Consider the following 23,396-nt stretch of genomic DNA (forward strand, 5'->3'; position numbering starts at 1 on the left):
TGGCAAAAGGAAACACACTCGAACAGGATCGGCGTCTTTCCTTTCCCCCTTTTTTTGTAGTTATCTTTGCCTTCCCTATCTTTTTTTCTTTCTTTTTATTTTCTGTCGAGCTTCTGATGCTGCGACGAGGAGGATCCTTCAGACGACGCGGTTGCCGTGTCTAATAGCCCTGCGTTTGATACAGCGAAATGAGATCCCCGAGTTCACGGAAATGTAAGTTCGATTTGTTTCGTTAAAAGGAGAATATTCCGGTATCTCTGGTTCTATTCCAGCCGCGATACACCAATTGATTTTATTGCTCGTGTTTCATTGCTTCTATCAGAAAGTATACACTGGACCGCAAAATTATTTAGACAGTTACCATAGAAAACATTTATGTCTATAAAACATTTTGGAAATTCAGTAATATTGTAATGCGGTACGACTGTCGTGATTATATTGGAGAAATTTAAAACCAATACAAAAATGTATCTATGAAGAAATTACGAGATATTTAACGCAAACGTACATTTAGCAAAACATTAATATACAGCATGAGGAGCTATCTTACTGGTAATAAGTAAGTATGGTTCTGGTAATAAATACGGTTTTATCACTTTCATAACTGTGCTAATGTTTCGCATAATACACGCAATACATTCATAAAAGGTGTCTATAAGCGTTTAAAATCTTTTATGAGCATATCGACATGGAGCTAGTATTTTATATTAAAGTACGAAGCAGATGTGATAACAAATATCGTTGTTGTTTCACGATGCTTTCATTCGATTCTATCGTATAATTTAACTATCTCCATCGATGTAACGCTATTATACGCTATTATATCGAAGCTATTCGATTGTATCATTAAGGTTCCGTGACGGCGTGTTCTTGTTGATCGCGAAACAAGGTTTGATCGAAAGTAAATTACTCGACGCGTTTTGCAACGCGAAGAACAAACGCGACAAACTCTGAGTTCTGGAATATGAAACAGAGCTGTAGAGGGATTTTATGGATTGACTCGAGCGTCGAGGAACCTTGGAAAGCAGAAGAGACGGAGTTGTAAATTATGACAGGCGTCTCGACAAACGGCGCAGTGGAAAACACTTGTATGTTCTTCGAGTACTGACTGCTGGCACTCCTTGTCACCGCGACGAGCAAGATGCTCGTATCTGTCACGTACAAGTAACAATTAAAACTTGAATCTTCGGCTCACGGGGTTGCTTGTTAACGATGATTCTCCGTTTTTGAATGGCAAGTCGAGTTACCGATAAATTTTTGCGTATTGGGCTTTTTAATGATACGAATGAAGCAGAAAGAGATTGCAGTTTTTTCTGGAATGTGAACGACAGTTTTAACAAGCTCGCTTCGAGTACAATATCTGATCTTGAAGTTAAAATTCGAATTAGATTCTATTATTGGATGGTATTCTAAACTTGAAATTCAGTATCATTCTAACCTTTAGTACTCTCAGAATGTTTTGATACGAGTGATGTTTTTTGGAACCAGAAATCATATATTGGAGAGGAAAAGATTTATTTATATAGATCAACCTTTTCATTTCTTCTATTTTTGGCAAAAACAAAGCAAAATGACAGTTTATATAGAGGAATGTTAACACGAACTCTATTTTCCCCTATACAAAAGAGAGAATAATAGATTTTTGATATAAAATAAATCGTATTAGATGATATAGCAATCTCGATAGATATTTCAAACTATAGAAACAAATCCTTTCAATTTTCTTCTCATCGGATAAATCACGAACGGTCATAAAAACTGGCACAAGTTCGTTCAAAGAAATAATTAATCGAGGATGAAGAAAAATACGCCGGAATAGGTGTCGATATAATGGCTAGTTAATACTCGATGAAGGCATATCCTTTGCGACCGTTCAATTGACGTTCCGTGGCTCTTTGTCTGCTCGCAGCCGCCATCAAATGCATCGTGCGCGGATAAATAAACCGCGAACGAACGCGATTATAACGGGGTAGAAATAATGCAGTTGCCTGCACCCGTCACGCCGGTGCAGTAAATCACTGAGCGATCGCGAGTACGAAATAATGCATCGGGGACGTGAATGGACGTTAGAGGTCGGGGAATCATCCAGACAAACTACCATTGCGATGAACAATACGATTGAAACGCTCTCTGATACGTGACTGCTGGCCACTGATGCCCCTAGTGCTCGCCTATCATCGCCTCTTCTCCTCGCAATAATACGTTTCACATCTGATTTATATTTAAGTGTATAGTGATAGCAATTAAAAAGTATTCAGATGAATATTCTATAGGGATCAGTACAGATGGTTATGACATAGCTCATGAGAAAAGGTTAACTGATTAAGAATATAACTTACTGTTAGATAGATAGAGATAGATAGAGAAAAGTGGGAGGGAGAATGTAATTCATTATTTGTTTAAATGTAAAATATTGTGTATTTCGTTGGCCGAGAGTCAAGAAATTAAATTCTAATATAATTCGAATCATCGTCTATTACTTCCATCACTTCTTATAACTACTTTCATTTAGAGCCAACCACCAGAAATACTATTAATTTTTCTATGGAGAAGTTTTTACAGATGATAGGTGAATTAAGTAGAACGTATAGAGAATACTATATAAAAGACTGAAAATCATAGCGATGTAGGTTAAAATATAGAAATTTTTAATTTGGTCAAGTATTTCAACTTTTAAAAGTATCATTTCTTTAATTTCTTAATTAGAACTAAGTTATAATATTATTCTGTGCCACAATTCATTTTCGCGACTTGAAAAGGTATAAGGAATATTTTATAATAATAAACCCATACTATTTCGTAGTGTATACTATGATTTTTAACTGTGTAGTATACAGGTACTATACTATGTATACTCTGTATATAGTGTAGTATCGTAAGGAAAAAGCTTGATTAGAGATCGATCAAAACAATGTCGTCTGTCCTTCGGTTGTTAGTTTACATAGGGAAAAATGCCTATGTGACTAAAGTCGCCTAGTTCTTGCTGAGCGTTAACAGGATTGGATTAGAGAGAGGAAAAAATAACGCTAATGGAGAGGGACGATTTGAATTCAAAGAGTTGTTGATCGAGAAGTGAGAATGAGTCAAAGGTCAGAGTAAATCGAGGAGTTGAAGAGTAGAGTTGTTAGCGTTGTCGTGTTGCGAGAGTTGTTAGAGTTGTTGAGAGATTGAGTGGTTAGCGTTGTGGAGTTACTAGCGTAGCTGAGAGATTGAGTTGTTAGCGTTGTCCAGTTGCGTGAGTGGTCGAATTAAAGTAAGATTGGTACACTTAGTTCAAATTAAACAACCATCGTTTTCTGTCTAATTAATCTAACTAATATCTGTATAATCTATTCATTGTAAATAAACTATAAATTCTAAATAGTATCAGGGAAAAATCTTATACCTAACTTTACCCGATATTACAATAGTTTCGCTTTATTCTACAATTATACAGAGAGATAAAATTAAATATGTAGCATTTAAAAATTATAAAAATGTCATTACCACCACAGCATTGAAATTCCTGTTTCTGCGGAACTGGTTTTATTCAGACAAGTTAAAAATTCTCCTCCTACCTCTGTAAATTATAATGATCCTCGCGAAGCAACAAGACCGTCTGTGTTTCTTAATCGGTACGGAACGAAGTTGCGTGTAGTGTTTGTACGAAGTTCAGGGGTGAAATTAGCGGAAAACCAGGCTGAGACTGAGACGGAACGAGCGCGTTGCATTCAGCGCAATTAAACGCGACGCGGGGTCCGTTCCGCAGCCGAGTTGTTTCGCGCAATTGTACGCAGAGCGATCCGGCGCGGCGTGCACACGTAGGTTACATGGCCGGAATTTATTTTGATTCTGCGCGGCGCAAAGTATCCGAGACTTCGTCCACGATGCATGAAAATTTATGATATTCTCGTTCGTTTGTTCGTCCGGCCGTTCACGCGAGAAATTTATTCGACGCACGTTATTTAAAAACGCGGCTCAACGGCACGGAACGGCACGACTCTCGTGTGTGTCGGCCGTAAAAAAAAAGGATATTAAAATATTATCGCGGATTCGCGTCCGTGTCATCGTATATTTCGTCGGGAGAAGGCGCGTGGAAGAGCTACAGCGATCCAGAGGAAAAATATGAAAATCCGTGATAAATCGATACGCGCGGAAAAACGCGTTGTTTTCTATATGATTAACGAAAAACATTTTTTCCGTTCATTGGAATTAGAATCAGTTGGGATCTGAGATTACTTCATATATGTATATAAAAGTTCATAAATACATAAGAATTCGGCGTAGGTCTTACTTTATTAATTTCTTCTACTGCTTAGTGTATCTATGAAATTTATTTTTATATGTTTGGATTATTGTATAGATAAAAATGTCCAATTTCTATAATCATCTATATGTATAATCACATGAGAATACTTTTTATGTACGAATATCGAATATCGAATATCGAATATCGTATATTCTACCTCTACTTTAATACAGAATCATAAAAGGGAAAATTCATCGCTTATTTTGAATAAACAACTTTTACAACAACGAGTATGCTATTTCGGACACGAATTCACTGTTCGCACCATGTTGGAACGACACGGAATTTTCGGCAGCGAAAATTTTTCCTGATGCGACCAATGGAAATGTTAAACGAGATCGACGATTTTCGGAGGTGAACTGTGGTAACGCGGTTGCATTACAACCCTGGCAATTTTTTCGCGGCTCTCGATTCCGTGACACCGTTGAATATTCGCGAGCGCCGAAACCGACACGAGTCGTTCCTGTTAAAAAGCAGACGACACAAGCGCGCCGTGTGCAAAACCACTAATAACGATGCTCTGCCTACGATTTTTATTTATTTTAGCCAGCGGTGTATCGATCGACAGAAATTAATGTGTCGACACTATAGCGTCACGTACCGCCAAAAAACAACATCGTTGGCCTGAAACACGGCTGACGACCGCGTCGAACCTACGGAACTCTTTCCCAGCTTGCTGGTTACGATACCATACATTGTCATTTCTCCTAATATTTTTATTTCTCTTTCTTCAAAGATGTAGCTGATAATTTTAATTTATTAACTGGGAAAAACAAGATTCACATTTACCAATCCAAATATTAATTTATTTTTATCACCTTTTAATTCCACAATCATGAAACTTTCCGATTAAGACAAAACCCCGCTAACAAGTTAACTAGCTGAACAGGGCTTGTTTTAAGTTTAAATTGAACGATATTGCTATACAAATTTTGAAAATTATTTACTAGACGTCTAACATTGAAGATAAAAGTGCTTCAAGACTTTCCAAAACTTTCACGATGATCGATGTAATATTTGTAACGGTTACCTACTCGAGAAACGGTACGTCGTTATGTATATCTATCAATAATTTAAAAACTTTCAGTCGTAACGGACTTCGACAATCCATTGTGACGAAAGTTTCTTTTATTGCAACAGAAGAGAACTGCCCTTTTGAAAGTACGTTCTTTGAAAAGCAACATAGGACGTAAATAGGGCGTATAAAATTTTTTTTGGAGAAAGTTTTATAAGAGAAAATAGCTAACGCTAAAGTAAAGATGGTAGCTAGTGGTAAAGCTTACAGAGACGCACAAATAGTTAATAGTCTGGTGTTATCTTTCCCCGAATATCACGAATGAGCAGGTTCAGAGGAAATGAAGGGGAGTTTTAAGAGTTAATTAGCAGTTCAAAAGCATTATTCACTTGTCTGAAAGAGCTCTCATATTTATCGGAGATTTGAATGCAAAATCTCGTGTATGGTGGTTAAAGAATATTATAACCAGGGAAACATGATTCTGGTTTTGCATGTGTAGTGAAAGGGATTTTATTCTTGAAAGACCTACGGGAAAATCCAAAATTAATATTCTGTCCTACCATCTTTTGATGTACCAAGAAATCAAAGAGTAAGCTATATATAATATATGCTTGATAAGAGGTTCCAGAAGGTTCTCCAAGGTTACCTTATACGAATGGCACGTAAGAGGAGAAGAACATAGAGAACCAGAGACGGAAGTCTAGGATATCGAGGCCCTCAATAAATAATGACAGAAATTATTGTTATTGTATGAAATGTTCTTTGCAAACTAAAGGCTTCCAGAATACCCTATCGCATAAACGTAGTGCAGCGAGTAAAAAATTCTCGTTCCATTGTGTCATCTTATAATGTTCCATTCTATACATATAATCGATCGCCGATCGACTTAATTGACTTCGACGCTCTCAAAATCTATTTCACGATGCCTCCTATCGGATTACGACACAAATTTATAAAGTGAATCGCTGTTCCAACATTATACTACAATCAAGTAAACACGAAGCTGATATCAACATTATAGAGACACACAAAGCACGTCTCTTGAATTGAATTTCGGTGATAAAACGAAGGATAAAAGAAAAAAAAAGAATAGGGCAAGAGACGGGAGTTGGCTGGCTTCGATTTTCCATGCAAATATTAGCCGTCGTTACGGACTACTATAGGTTTAATTGGTTTTCCCTACGATCACGGGTTGATCGTCGAATTAATTTCTCCGATTCAGGTGGAATTAGCGCAGGTAAATCCCGTCGAATAACCGCAAATGAATATCGATAGATCTGTTTACTAGATTTCCACGCGCCGCGTTCTCTACGTTCTATGTTAATCAAAAAAGAATCATAATTTCGATCGGTTATAGTTACCGCGCAGATGTCTCCCAATTTCACTATTTTTCGAACGGCAGTTGTACTGCTATGACAGGTCGGGCGGGTACTAGCTGCATTATTTGCAAGCGTGATCGATAAATTCGTAACGCGAACAGCGTCTAACGATTCTTCAATATAGCGTGGTTTTACTATTACGAATTCAACTGCTATTCTGGGAACTGCGTGACTATCGAAGCAAGGCTTTCAAATGGGATCGTTGCTCGATTTATAGCCTCCATTTGACTTGAAATTAAATTTCTTGAAGATTGCATTAGGATAGACCATTATTGATGAACAAGGATTTTTTTTAACAGTAATGATTTATTCAAATTACAGATAACTATTATACATATTTATGGCTATATAAATCAATGTATAAGTCATTTAGAAGCTACTCTGAGATCAATTCTATGATTTGAAAAATACAGAAAAATGATGTTAAAACATTATTTCCTTAAATTTGCTCTTGAATTGACTAATATTTACACCATTTCTTTATGATAGGAGAACCTATGGAAGTAAATCTGTATCTCGAAAATTGGACATTAATTGTACTACTTATGCAATGAAACTGACAAGTTTAAAAAAAATGAAGTTGACCATCAGTTCAACTTTTGAAAGGCTCGTCTAACGTTCAGTCCAATTATTCTATCGAATTAAATTTGCATCAATAAAATAATGAATGTCATCATTAGAAAATTATCTTGAAGAATTGTACTTCTAAATCACTACATGAAGCTATAGGTTCCATTGCTGAGAAATTGATGAAAATATTCTGGTCTCGGGTTGTTGAAAAAGTTTTAACCACTAATGAAAAAGACCTATCAACATCCACGAATCAATCTATCTAGAATTTGAATTATTATGAAATGTTCAAGTTGTCAACAAAGACCCTAAGAATACAGTAGGAAACGATATTCCAGTAAAATTTTATGCAATCGCACCATTTCGTCTGTGAATATCGTAGATGTTCGGAAGTCTGAGCATTCTTCGAGTTCGGATACAAGCACAGACAAAGGCGAGGAACGCTAATCCATGGTGTACAAGCAGATTTCATGCGGCATCGGCCAGCACTGGACGAACTTGATGCAAAGTAGATCAGAGAGCGGTAGCTTTTGAGCCCGAACATTGTTGGCCAGCCTGTTCTACGCAAACGTATACGGGTAGTATCATCTAAATTCTACCGTGATTAGATACACCGCGGTAACGAGAAACAATTTCCTTTGTCGTTTACTGACCCGTTAATAATAATCTAACGAAATATACTACCTATCGCCTCTATCTGAAACAATGACTCGTTTCGTTCGTTCGAAGAGACGACGCTTCCATGCAATCGCCCTTTTATACGCTAGTTTATTACAGCGATCCGATTGTTCGGAATTTTTTGCACCGAGCCTGGTTTTTATCCATTATAATCCTGAAAATGACGTGCTCTAGTTCGATTCATTTTGATTGATAAATAACGTGGCATGATGTTTTATGTTTGTTCGTGGAACGTTGGAAACATGGAGGACTACATGAGAACGTCCGTGATGTCAATATAAACCAAATTACAAAAGTTTCCAATTACAAAATAATAATAGATACCACGATTGAAACAGATACCAGATATCATTGATTGAAAAATTGGAATTGTATTTTTAACTAAAATCTCAAATTTCCGATACGAACAGCGTTCATACAAAAAGTTGCAGCAATATTTTCAAGAAAATCAATGGAAAACTAATTTCGAAGTTTATCATATTCTATCTTTAATTTCTTATCCTGCAGTGTATTTGTCAATGTCGTAATCTTCTCTGTCGATCTTCCACTCGTCTATGATATTTCTTTCACCTTCTTTCGTTCAAATACAATTTCTTGGAGGAGCGTCCAGAAAATGCGACGCAATCTTGGTGGTTGCTTTTAAGAAACGCTAGGCCGCAACGGGGACGCGGTTCGTTTGAGAGACAGTATGCTCGCTCGAACGCACGGTACCAGGAAGGGAAGTTATTTAAATAAAGCCTTAATGCCCGAAATGCCGGCTAGAGTGCGAAGGATAAAGTTTACGTCGAAAAAGTTATCGAAGTTCCTGGAATGGGGTTTGCTACGAAGCTGAGTGAATCTGTAAATGTAAGATAGTCTCTGTTTGGCGAACGAAAGTTAACCCTCCTTCTTTTTACGCTGGTGAAGCTCGAGTAAACCGACTTTTCTCCTTCGAACGGTTTCGAAGTCGAGAAAGAAAAGACGGAAGTAATCCGGTTGAATTTCCGCGATTCGTTTCCGCTCGGGCGTTTCAGCGCGTCCACGTGCGACAAGAAACATCCATGCGATCCTGGGAAAACGGGTAAACAAGGGGAAGTCGAGCAAACCGTCCTTTCATTTCTTTGTTCTTTTCGTTTTTTAACGAATGTTCGTAACAATCGAGTGGATTTCATTTGACTGGAATCGTGGAAAAACTTCCGATCGTTGAGTCGTAAACTTTCACGAGGACGATTGCGTCGTCAAACGAACGATTCTCCTCGGCTTTTACCTCTTTCTCGCGAGCAGGTTCATTTAATTATTGCAGAGGTTCGTGAACATCGTTCGGCGGAGCAATTCAAACACTTACCACGGCTGGCTAAGAGGCACGTATTTCTTTAATTAAAAGTAAAACCACCCTCACATTGCTCGTCGGATGTAAGATGCCAGGATACACACCACCAGAGATAAAATCTAATTGTTCCTCTTGAAAATCACCCACTCTAAACAAATGCTTCCTCTCGCGTCAAATTTCCTTCTTGATTTCACTATACGCGAATCATTGTAATGCGATCATCTACTTTCGTAAGGTTTAGCTTCTTTACGTACAAACACATCGGTCAACCATCAACAAACGTAACGAAAACCGAATATACATACGTAAGCAATTTCTTTCGTCTTTTCCTCCTTTTACATTTTCTTCTGAAGCCTTTTCTCCTGCCTAGCCTTTATATTCCACAGCCGGAAGGAAAAAAGCTGGCTACCTTTTGCAACGAGCACGCAGACTTTTAAGCCTTCACGAGCCTCGACACAGAACCGTTTAGTCGTTTCTAGCTGATAGCCGGCTCACGGATGGAACGTAATAAAAGTACGAGTCGACGCGGCGTCGTTGGATGTAGTTGCATCGCGAAAAGAAATTCCTTCCGGTCGTTTTAATTCGTGTAAGCGTACCCCTCACCCGTTTCTTCCATCCCTCTTCCGCTACCTTCCTGCTATTTCCCCGCGCTGTTTTCATCCAGTCAACGTTTCACGCTTCAAAAACCGTGACGCGGCTATTGCGATTACGTAACAAGTTCGCTTCTATCTCCTCATATTCACGATTGCGTCGTTGGAGAGAATGATTATTATTATTATTACTATTGTAATTATTACAAGTGGTATGTCGCGAATTTCGGCCCACGCGACGACAAAGCTCATAGCCCCGGGCGTGAATATAATCGTTCGTTACTTCCGTCGTGATTGCCGTCGTTTAATTAACGAACTGTCGCGGAGTTCAGTTATAAGGTGACTCAAGTTAAACGGAAGTTCGGACTGAGTTTGAGGGACCAGCGCAAGACGTGGACAAGTATGAAATTGCGTTTAAAGAGAGATGTTTGCCTCGGGCTTCTTGCGAAGATGTTTCTCTGTCTTTTGTTTTACGTGAAATTCCTTTTGTGCAGAATACGTCGTTGTTTGTTGTCAGTTTGCGTGAAAGATCCTTAGAAATGTCAAACTGTATCACTATAATTTTCTGTATTAATCGTGTGCTTTTTTCTTTATTTCTTTCAGTTCGTTTAACATTTTTAATATACTTGAAGATTAGGTAACTATTCTAGTACAAACAATACATATACATAATATCACAAAATGTGTAAGATAAAAAGAAAAGCTCTTCATCTGGCGTATTTTTAGCAGTATATTTCTAACGTAAAATAAAAATGTTAATAACTTAAAGAAGAACCCTCAAACGATATTTTTGTACTTGAACTTTTTTCATCATCTGAATATATAGACTGTATAAATATCGAAATATAACACATCGATGTATAATATCAACTAGAATATCTATAGATACGAAGTAGATCACGTTCATTTCCATCTATATCTATGAATATCATTTTGATCTCGAAGTAATTCTACTGGAAGCGCTTTGATTCGAACGCGTTTCTAATTATTATACCAGCAGGTAGAGGACGATATTTACGCTTAGTTCCCTTGGTGCATCGTAATTTGAAGAGAATAACGCAAGGAGCTTTTACGTCCATAAACAGGATGCACTGTTTTAGAACTGTAGTTTATTATTTACTCGGAGTAGAAGTATCGCGAGTAGTTCCGTGATGTGAACGAAACGCTGCGAGTTACAGTCACATGGAATTCTATGTTTATTCGTAGACACACGGAAGCGCAACAAAATTTTGAAGATCCTCGCGAGATCTTTGCTTCGTTACTCCTACAACTATGACTCGGTAACTGCGAACTTCTTGTTACCAGCATATACGCGAATTGTGCGCGTCGTGTTTTGACAATTGCGCAAAAAGAAGTAATAATAGCAAAATACTTTTCTGTTCCCGAGAACTTTTAGAATATTGTTTCGAAATCCATATAAGTTTCTTACGGTTACTGAACTTTCGTATTCCAATGTTACATTTGCTTTGAGAAGCAGAAATATTCTTGGAATTTTAGAAACAGTTAACGTAAAATTGACAAAAAAATTAACGTAAAAAAACGAAATATTAAAAATATCAACAACGATTCCCTTATATTTTTCTCAAATTACAGAAATTTATTAATTATAGAAAACTAAAAAGAACTCAGCAGGATTAAAAACGATACAATTTTTGTAATTCTCAACTTAAATAAAAAAATAAGAGTTTCCTAGTTTTATGAATAAAAATATAGAAATTCACCATATACAAATATGTAAAATTGATATAAAACCCCGCTTTCGAATTCATAAATCTGATCAGATTGGCAGCGAACGGGGAAATAAGAACAGAAAGCTTATTAAACAAGTAAAATTTGCACATGTTTCAACTTGATAAACCAACGCGACGTGCGGAAGATATTACGTTTCGAGGACAAAACCAAGCGAGTAGAACAGATGAATACTGTTTCAGTTAATTACCATACGCTCGTATGCAAGGAACAAGATATATTTCTTTAACACAACTGAAGATGCATTGAAACCGTACCCAACGGCGACTGCGATGTTTTCATTTCCAGTACACACGAAATTCTATCGGTGTGTGCGCGACTTCGTGGTTAAACGTACGTGCGAGACTGTTACTACGTTCGCATGGATCACTCTACATTGAATTAGATCGCGTCTATGACCGGAAATTATATTCGACTGCAACTTCCGCATAATCAGTGAGGCGGGAAAACTGCGAGCAAAACAAGATTAACGGCTAGCTGTGGTAATTTGTCTCGTAAATCATTGAAATTCTAAGCTAGTCTTCTGTTTCGAAGTTCTTTTTGTGTTACAGTTTGATGAATTTGTTAACCAGAGATTTTTTATCTCTTGGACAGAATAATTTGGTTACTTAAAAATTTCTTTTTTCTCTATCTGTTGTTTCATTTATTTTAAAAATAAATTGTATTGAATTTATGTTTATAGAGATTGAAGTTAATTTTAATAGCTCTTACTCTTAACTCTTAACTCTTACTCTTACGCCATTACAGATGTTTTTACTTATGAGATAATCTTGTTAATAAATTAAGGGAATTGTGGTGTATACTAAAGAAGGAGAATTTTACTATAACTTGATAAAAAGGAATGAGAAAATATTTCATTCTTTCGCGTGTCTTTCCTTCTTCGAAAATACAACTTGTCGATCAGGAGTTGGTATGAGAACACAACACTAAAGCGTAACTTATTGTTAAATATGTCCTAAAGTCCAAATGTCCCATCCACGGAGTCGGACACTAAAAGTTTTTCAGATCTACGCGGTTCACAACAGTGAAGAGCAGGGATACAACTTTGCACTTGATCATCCACTTTTAGGACTCATCATCAGAACACGTAATAAACTACATCCTCAGCGAACAGCTTCCTGCCGAGACATAAATTTGCAAGACACGAATTTTGTGGATTACTGGTTTATGAAATGAAAAGACTTTTGGGGACAGGGACTATTGCTAGCAAATCGATTTTTCATTCGCGTTCGTCCAACCGAGAATGTCTCAAGCGACTTTCACTAAAATTGTCGTCAGATTGATTATACTTCTCACCTGAGCGAAAGAAACGCGAAAGAAAGAGCAGGCAAATATAAGGGCAAGTATGACGCTTCGAACCAGAGGTACGTTACTATCGAGGAAAGTTGTTGGCGTCTCATTGACGTCGACAGAGTTCCCGGTGGGCTTTTCTTCCTCAAAGTGTTCCCCGTCGACTTCCTTTCACAGATTGCCAGTAGGAAAAACTCCTGGTTGGCCGAACCTTACCTCGTTATAAGCTTCCTCAATAACGTCTCGCGGGACGTGTTGGATCCCCTTCTATCCACCTCCCTCGTCTTTTTCCCCTTTCGACCCTTTCTCATTTCTTTTTTTCTCTCCTTTTTTTTGCTTCTCTCTATCGTCTGTTTTCAGAAGTCTGCACACTACACGAATGTTTTGACAAACCGATCAGTGCTATCTTGCTTGGTTGATTTTTATTGGCCCATGCGGAGGCGATCAGGTACAGAACAAACATTTTAAAAAGAGAAATTTCTACTGTCAAGCCATGCGCGCATTGTCCATTCTATTATACTTCTCCATCAGACTATGTTTCACGCTACGACGATTTTTATAATGAAACACGACCAACGGAAAATCTCTCGTTAACTTATAGCGCAATTCCTATCGACTATGGTTTTTAATGTAAACGGTACGTCGTCAAAGAAATTATATACAAAGGGGAATTTTTCATGGTTTCCCTCTTTCGGAAACGGAAGTTTCTTTTTACATTTTTATATGAAGCATTCGGTAAATTGCCAGTAATTTCTCCAGTTCATGATTTTCCTTGCATTGTTTTGTTTAACTTGGTGCGGAAGCTGAACAGGATAAATCTTGCAATTGAAAATTGAAGCAGGTTGAAGTCAGACATTATCGGATGGAAAAAAACGATTTTTGTTATTGCGGTGAAGAGTATGTCACTTTGGAGGACGAAAATGCCTCGTATAAAGCAATTGCTTTAATAATAAATCAAACCATCCGGATGGAACAACAATCGTCGCGTGCTAAGTTCCGAGATTTTTATGAAAGTATCGACATGGAATCTTTTGCGATTTCATTGTTGTCTGCTAATTGTCCTCTCACCATGACGATGGTTTTGGCCGCGTAACAAGCGCGCACCAGACGAAGGAAAACATGGAACGACGCGAAATGGAACGACTGCGAAAGCTCGTTTAGCCGGGAATATAGGATGCATATATATATATGTACTTCACTGCAGATTTCTGAGCGACCAAAGGGCATTGAGGACTCATTTTCAGGCGCAAACAACGTAGCCCCAGCAGATCCTTGCCGAGGCACCGTCCCGCCGCACCGCTGTACACGATTTATTCTCATTTGCATATACCATTTCTGTTTCGCTATAATCACTGGCCCCGGTACTGCGTTATCTTCATCGGGAAAAAAGAATTCAGATATTCAAGCGTCTGCCTCGTTTTATTTTCGATACACAGAGCTCCGCCGGACATTTTCGTTTGAAAGCCTGCCCTCTTTTTCTTAAAATGTAGATTATTAAAACGTAATATCTATTAAAACGTGTAGATACGGAGATTTTATAAGAGATATGATCTTGGAAAGTTAGATAATTTCGAACAGATTATAGAAACATTGAAAGGTGTCGAATGGTATAATTAACTTCGATACTTCGAACTTTTGTGTTTTCGCATTTTTTAATATGTGTTTCAACACTACGGTTTTTATGTATAAAATTCCTAATGAGATATGTCCTATGTGTATAAGATTCCTAATGAAAAATAAGAAATAAATGTGATAGATAAAAATAGGTAAAAGAAGGGTGTTTCAATGGTTGAAAGATACCATATTTTTCTTTTTTTTATTTATTTAGTTCTTTATATTCACAATTTATCCAATTTGAACATTTGGTAGAATTTTTTAACAGTTATATTAACATGTTGGTGACTAACCCCAGCGGGGTACCATCCTCGCGTTTGCTAGGTTATATCCTTTGTGAGGATATCTGCCGGGTGTTTCCTTTTTAGCCTTCTTTCCATATTTGAGATGTTGATCGTTTCCGCAGCTAGCCGATTTGGGTGTGTTGCTATTTTTTCTTTGTACCTTTCCGCATATCTGTTAATTTCTTCCTTGATCGTTCTAACGTACCATGGGGCGTTTACTATCGTTCTAAGAATTTTAGTTTGCATTGTCTCTATTTTGTTTATATGGCTCAATGCTGCTGTCCCCCATAGTGGTATTCCGTACATCTAGATTGGTTTCATGATCGTTTTGAATATTTTTAATTTATTTTCTATGCTTAATTTGGATTTTCAACTTGTTAGCCAATGCATTTGTCTCCTTATTGTCTGTATTTTGTCTATTATTGATTTAGTATGCTGTTTCCATGTGAGTTGTATATCTCAGTGGAGTCCTAAGTATTTGACTTGCTTTGTTTGTGTTATGTGCGTGTCGTTCAGTAGGATGTTTGATGGTATCTGTTTTCGCAGTATGAATGTAATATGGTTGCATTTATTGGGGATTGCTTTTATTTGTTTTTCTTTCAGCCACTTTTCTATTTTTGTGATATGTTCTTGTAGTAATTTGACTGCTGTTCCTGGGTTAGTTTGTCTGACTAATATAGCTGTGTCGTCCGCGAATGTCAGTATTTTGCTATTGGTAGTTGTTGGTATGTTGGCCGTGTATAATGTGTATAGTATCGGTCCTAAGACGCTTCCTTGCGGAACCCCTGCCTTGATGTCTTTAACTTCAGAGTATGTGTCCTTGATTTTTATTACGAAGGTTCTGCTGCTTAAGTAAGATTTTATTAATTGGTGTATTTGTTCCGGGAATTGTTTCCTGATTGTTTGTAGTAGGCTTTCGTGGTTTATTTTGTTTATCAAATGCTTTCTCTATGTCCATAAAGAGGGCTGTGCAGTATTGTTTGTTTTCTAGTGCTAGTATTATTTCGTTAATGAGCCTGTGCATTTGCTCTATCGTGGAGTGTTTGTTTCTGAATCCAAATTGGTGATCTGGTATTAATTTTTTCTTCTCTATTGTTCGTTTTATGCGGTCATATATTATTTTTTCCAGTATTTTGGAAAATACTGGAAGTAGTGATATTGGTCTGTAAGATGCAGTTTGATGTGAGTCTTTGCCTGGTTTAGGTAGCATTATGATCTGTGCTAGTTTCCATAGTTTAGAAAAGTATTGGATTCTTAGTATTGCATTGAATATTATGGTCATTAGTCCTATCGTTTTTGGCGGAAGGTTTTTCAAGATTTTGCCATTGATTAGGTCGATTCCTGGTGCTTTGTTGTTTTTTTGTTTTCTCGATTATGTTTCTAATTTCTTGTGCTGTTGTTTTAGGTATGGTGTATTGCTTGTCAGTTGAGGTACTAGTGGTTTGCGCATCCTCATCCGTATTATATTTGAGGTTGCTGTTGTTGATATTATCTGGTGTAAATGTGTCGCAAAGGTGATTGGAGAATTCTTCAGCTTGTTCTTCGTTGCTTCTTGCCCATGTGTTATCTGCTTTTCTGATTGCTGGGACTGATTTTATTGGCTTCTTTATTTTTTTCGTAACTTTTCATAGGGAGTAGTTGGAGTTCTCGTGTGCAGAGAGTGTCTCTATGAACTTGGTGAATTCGTTATTGTTGTGCTCTTTTATTTTGTTTTTTATTTCCTTTGCAAGTTTGTTTAGGTGTTTTTTGTTTTCTCGTGTTCTACGCTTTTGCCATTTTGCCTTCGCTTTTCTTTTTTCTCTAATTTTTTCAAGTATTTCTTGCGGAATTATTTTTGTTTGTCTGCTGGTTGGTTCAGGTGTAGTGGTTGCCCTTGCTGCTTCTTGGATAGTTTCTGTCAATGTTGTTACTGCCTATTCGACGTGTTCGGGAGTTCTCAATGGGATGTTGCAGTTTATTTTACTCTCAATTATTGAAGTCTACCATTAAGTATTAATTAATATATTAAATTAATAACAAATTAATTAATAACAAAGAGCTTTCACGTCTAACATTAAAAAATGATGATAGATGAACATGATAGGATCAAAAGTGATCTAAAGGTTGAAGCATGGGCATAATCAGAAGACCTTTATTCTTACTCGAACGGAATGTCTCGTGTATTCCACGTGTAGTCACGTTTGATTCCTTTCATACACTCTACAATCGATTATTCGGTACGATGGTAGAGGAAAACGAAGGAAGAAGAATGAACGAGGTGAGAAACATATTCATAGACCCGATTTTTCGAAGAAAGGACTTTGTTGGAACTGACAGGAAACGACGCCGACTGGGTGGACACGTAGACCGCCCGGTAACTACTTCCGGCCTTTTTGAAACATGTCCTTCTCTCGTTAGCCATTCGACTCGGACTCCTCTTTTCTTCTCGGCTTCCGACTGCACAGTTCGTTAGGCAATTCCTATTTCGTCTCGTGTCCAATTTCCACCGCGGAATTTTCGGCCTCGTTACATTTTTCCTTCTTTTTTCCATTCTTTCTGTTTCCTTTGCTTTTTTTTTTTTATTCTCTTTTGGCAAAATTTCCTGCGTAACCACCGCGGAAAAAAATTTCAACCCGCAATCTTCCGTTTCGTTAGCCTCGCGATGACCGAAATTTATTTAGCAGAAAAAAGAGCACGGGCTGTCGGTCGTCGCGGCAACGATCGCTGGAAAAAACATCGAAGCTCAACGGACGCAACAAAAAGTTAACACGTCTGCGTACAGCACGATGGTCTTCTAATTTGTAACAGCTGCGCGTTACGAGTATAATGCTGGGACTTCGTTTAAAGGCGTTTCGTTTTTATTACAGGCTTTTCATATGCTTTAGTTCCGAAAGACAAAGCACAGAGCGAGAAATATTCTAAATAAACGAAAGGAAGATAAGCGCGTGAGTGGCTGATTTTTTTCCATTGTTTTGTATGTAGACATATTTCAGCAGTGTACACTGTCAAACGCATGAAGCTATATCTAAACGTGATAAAAGGGCCCTTCAAATCATAGGATTTCAACTGTATCAAAGGTATTTCATATCGACACTCTTACAAGTCATCTCGCACCTTTTCAGTTTATAAGTCAAGATTCAAAACTCCTTTCAAAGAACTACATAAAACCAGTTGATCTTGCAAATGTTCATTTTATTCCATGAAAAGGAGTCAAAATCACCGAATCGGATATTTTCTTTCTCAACGTCACAGATATTTAATTTGATACGCGAAAAAGCTCGAACACTTTCTGCAAACCCTTTCGACGATACTTTGACGAGATCGCCGCACAAGTTTAAGATTAACGAGCGAAAGCTGCTTTCCGTAATGATATGAAGCGAACGCCGCCAGCAAAACACGACGGCGCAACTTTTGTCGGGCGAAATCGTTCGCGCAAACTTCATTAAATCGATAATAGAGACCTTTTTTTCTGGCGCATCGTCGACGCATGCAGCGGTTGGGCGACTGAATACCGTGGTCCGCGGAACAACATCGAAAGTCTAGCAAAGATACAGGAGTGAGTTGGATTGCGAGGAAAGTTTGGTACGCGCGAAAAGTCGACTTACAGACGACAGACGAATCTCGACTGCTGTACGTCTTGTGGTGCACGCGTGTCGCGAAACTTCCTCGATATTTTACGGACCTCACGACATCCACAATGGACCAACAAGCTGTGAACGCCTCGGGAGATTTCTTCTTTCAATTACGAAGCCGCGATGCGAGGCGGCTCGTCGCGAGATGCTTTCGCAGAAATTCCGAGTAAACAGTTGCCGTTCTCGAATCGATCCGCGACGCGGCGCGTCAGCTCCCGCGGTTCTGGTGCACTAGCAGACGCGTTCGCGCACTATTCATAAATTCGCGATTGCTTCGCAAGTATTCGCGGTATTCGCTTTTGACGGGGACGCCCGGAGCGGTCGCGGCTTCCTGTTTCTTCAACGCCAGCACGAAAGTTACCAAGCTATGCCAACGATGAACGCGCTTCGTTGCCGCGGCACCGCGATTCGTAGATTGTTTCGCGTTCGTCAACTTTTATGCGCCGCGTATTTGTACTATGAAGGAATCAACCTTTTCAGCTGTTCGTACACATATGTGAGCTTCGAAAAATTATTCATTATGCGCTGTGAGTCCGCATATACATCCGGGAATAAGTGAAATAAAAGATATTGATGAATTCTATAAATTTATTATGTACAAGCAATATTACTTATCTTCATTCCTGTGTATAGGGATAAACAGCAGAAACAACTAACTGCATACTTAACCAATGATCAGTTTATCGCTTTGAAAAAGAAGAGGGTGAATGTATCATCCATATCGTTACATTCATCAAAAGATTCATCAAAAGATATCATTACATTCATCAAACATTCGTCAAAAGCCACGCAATTCGCGGTGAAATTAAAAATATATTAATTTCTAATATAAGATGTAATGATATAATATGTGATATGATATGAAATTCATTCAATCACATATCCAGTGGTTATGATATGACTCTAGATGTGGTGAAATTATTTGGATAAATCGAGAGTTTTTAATGAATGCATAGAAACAGTCAGTCATTTCCACTCTCTTTAGCAGATATGATATGTACAAACGATAAAATAATGATTACTTGTTCAATTTTTATAATATACCGTATAATCTGACCTAATGTAAATGAAACTAATTTATTATAAAATATATATTTTTTTAATAATATGAATTATAAATAGAGAACAATGAATGCCGACAAAACCGGAGAAGAACTCGTCAATATTTTTGATTGAATATCATTCCTTCCTACCCATATATGCAGGTATACCATATGAAATTACGAAGAATATTCGCCATGAGTGGCATCAACTTTCATTTCACAATATCTTTCTACCATGACAAAAATGTTTCTTGATACGATTGGTAGAATGTTTTCTATGGAAATGAATTTTTCATGTTTATCGAAAAAGAGTGGCAAATAAGGATTAAACTTCTTGGTCGAGATTAACAAGGAGATTCACGAGTAACGGGGGAATTTTTGAAAATGCTTTTTACATTGGATACAGAACCTAAGCCGCGGATCGCCCAAACTCCCAGAACAATCGATCCTGTTCGGTGGATAGGCAATCGCAATATATGGAGGCGGCCGATATAAACGCGAAGAACGGCCAACAATTCGTTGCCGGCGTGGAGTTTCATTTCAGGGAATTCAATAATCGGTTACATCGCCAATAACTGTGCGAGTCGTTCGATTTTATAACGCCACGCTCCTACCAATCATTGCGAGTGCTTCGGTCTTATATACGACACCTGCAAGAAGCCACACGTTGCTTGTTATTTACTTGGTCGTTCACCTTCATTCATCGATACAAGTCTGTTCCGTAGGAACCTGTAAAATATTTTCAATTAAATAAAAGAATGCTTTTGATCTTGTTTTTATATTATTATATCAAAATTTTATTTCTAGTATAACTTTTTATTCGAATACCATATTATTTTTCTTCTTGAGGAATGTCATTGTCAACCTCTTGATTATTGCAATAAATTATATCGTTCCTTTCATTTTTAAAAAAGTTTTAGTGAAACTCTAATTTTAATTCCAATTCTTTAGATCGAGGTTTATTAAAAAATACAAAATTACGTATATATAAAATTTCCAAATTTGCCGTATAGTCTGCCACATAATTCAAGTTCTGAAAAAATCAGAAGGCATGGAGTTGACCACTTAGGTACGATCCGCCACTATAGTGGCTCTTGCGGATGTTATATTACGACGCGCCACTACAGTGACCCACTCTACTGACTCATTCGCTCACCGTTTGAACTAAATGATCTTTTTATAGCAGTGTTGTGTTATACACATAACATGTTATCTTATAACAGTGTTAACAATATACACACAGAATAGTCTTCGTTTTTGATACGCCAGTGCCAGGTATCAATTCTTGCTTTTTGTTGAAATAAATATACCATTATTATATGCTCTTTTTAACATGCCTTATGATTTTTTAGAATCTACAACCTCAAAATGTCGCTCCAACATAGAAAACGAAGAGCAATTTGAAAAGCACTATCGCGCTATGAGTGTGAAAATTGTGACGTGGGCCTATGTGTCGTACCGTGGTTTAACCTTTTCGTTATTACGAGCGACTACAGTCGCTCTCCGTAAAATGATACTGACATACTACGGGCGACTACAGTCACTCTGCGTAAGATGTCACTGACATACTACGGGCGGCTATAGTTGCTCTGCATAAGATGCCGCGTATTGTACATACGACGAGTATTGTACATCCTCAAGCCTTCTATTAACAATGAAATGGTGTAACAAAAGGACAGTGTATTTGTTGTCCTCTTTCCACAATTTGTTGACACGAAATGTCATTATCGTACGCAAAAAATGATTAAAAACCGAAGTGTGTTGTCGATTATAATCGATTGATGAAGCGAATCGCGATACCAGTGCCAGATTTGCGATGTTGGCCTATGTGTAACACCATGTTTCGAAAAATACCACACGCAACCATTATTAAAAGCTATTAGTATCATGCAATTATATTATATTATATCATATTATTATATTCTGTAATGTTATTTATTCCCAAATTGTAATTAAAAATGAATGTGTTAAGAAGTTAAAAATATTCTATTTTGAGGAAAGTTTTTTTCTTCGAAGAACACCGTCAAAGCAGCTCGGTTTCCAATGAGGTATAAACACGGCCGCTGACGATCTTTCTCGCTCACCGTGCACTGTTTTGGCGCAGCGGCTCGTTCAGAGGGAGTACCGCAGCGGATAAGCCGTCCGTAGCGAAAGGGCTAAAATATACTACACTCAATTGTGATATTAATTATTAAAGTAAATTATTAAAGTTAAAGTATATGCGTCATATCTTTAGGAAAAATTATAATTTAATTATCAAAAACTTCATTCCAATGTGTTTGCGTAGAGAACAGCATTATCCATCGCACATTGCAGTGCTATATCGTTTACGCGTAATTCGCGTCAAACTCTGCCGTATAGAGAAACAGCCCCGCACAAAATTCAACCCTATCTGAGAGGTTAAGAAGGATGAACTCAAAGTTTGGAGAATTTTAAACGAAATCGTCTGTTTTCTTAAAACGAATAAGGTAGTGCAAATGAATATTTTCGTAACGATACCCGCCGAATATTTACGTTCCCCTATGAAAAACATGGAAGCACCGTGTATTACGCATTGAAAGCCAACTAGTTGAATGTTTGGAATCTAAATAAGAAGTATGACTCGTATCTATCGCGTACGGGCATATACTGCCTCGTATCACGGGCTACTTTCGAACTTAGTAGCTCCTCAGTCTCCGAGTCTCCATGTTCGTACTCGTGTTTCGTTATTGCCGCTCTTATGAACACACGAACGAACATACAGTACTATGCAAAAGTCTTACACCAAAGTCTCTTAACGGTAACGATAAATATATTTTTAAGAAATGTTTCCGTCTTTAATCTTTTCCGAGTATGGTGTAACTTCTTTATGTTTCTCCTGTTTACAGAATCTGCTGAAAGTTTTACGATAAATGGAACTGACGCGCGTCTTTTAGAGAACATATATGGGCCATTTAAAACGAATCAAAGAAGAGAGAAAGATACTACGGGGAATGTAGCTACTTAACGTATCTTTAAAGAGAGGTTTGTCTGTCTAGAGGATAAAAGGATAAGAGGATAAATTATTAAACAGTATAGTTAAAAAATCTATCACTATGAAAAAAGTAAAATAAAGTTACGTAGAATAATAAACATTTATTTTTAAATGTATTAATTTTTAAACTAGATATCAGAGAAATAGCTATGAAATTAAAAATAACATCAATCGTTCTTAAATTCGATTGTAAAGTAAAACATTTCTATATCATATATAATCTAAGACTTTGGCATTGTGCCGTATACCGGCAACCTAAGCAAGATATAAAATTAATTGGTACATGAGAAAAGAAGGAAAAGGGGGAACATAGAGAGAGAAGGCGATACGAAAATGTATTTCGTGCTTCGAATGGTGCTACTCGGATTGTATCGAACGTTAACCGAGTATAAATTAAAGTTCAGTCGGCACGAACAACTAATTAACTGGAAATCAAATGTCGCGCGTCTGTTTGTTGTCTCGCTGATTGCAGGGTACCAGGCGATGGCTGCACAAGAAGATTTTCGACAAACTTTCATTAATCACTACGGCAAGAATCGAAACATACTGGTGTTCGCGACTAATTGTGAGAGCATTAATAATGACGGAAACGGAAACTTGGAGTCATTACGCCAGCTCGTTTCTGGTAAACTAATCCTCGCGATGTTTGCTACAGTTACAATTGTAAAGTAATCATTAGGTCGTTGAAACGAGAGTATGAATCTCGACTACGAAATCGATGTGAATGAACGGTTCGTATGCAACCCCCTGGCAGCGAAGGAGGAATGATTTCAAGACAAGATGATTGCCAGATGTCGATACATCCTCACAGAATATTTTCAGCTAGCCTAAGGATCCGCTATAAATCTTAGGATTTATTTGGCCAAGATTCTTTTAAGGAACAAATAGTCTTTGGAAATCTGCTTTTCTCACGTACGATGCTTCCCGTTCTTTCAAGGGCAGTTAGCATCCTTCTCCAACCAC

The 23,396-nt window shown here is 37.6% G+C and overlaps 1 protein-coding gene across 17 annotated transcripts in view; it reads right to left on the reverse strand.

Annotated features, from left to right (window-relative positions):
• The window catches only part of LOC100643982 (disks large 1 tumor suppressor protein), a 542,862-nt gene that overhangs the window by 285,593 nt on the left and 233,873 nt on the right, over window positions 1–23,396 (reverse strand). The gene's annotated exons all lie outside the window — the stretch shown is intronic.

The sequence above is a fragment of the Bombus terrestris genome, chromosome 12 (assembly GCF_910591885.1).
Source record: "Bombus terrestris chromosome 12, iyBomTerr1.2, whole genome shotgun sequence".
NCBI lineage: Eukaryota > Metazoa > Arthropoda > Insecta > Hymenoptera > Apidae > Bombus > Bombus terrestris.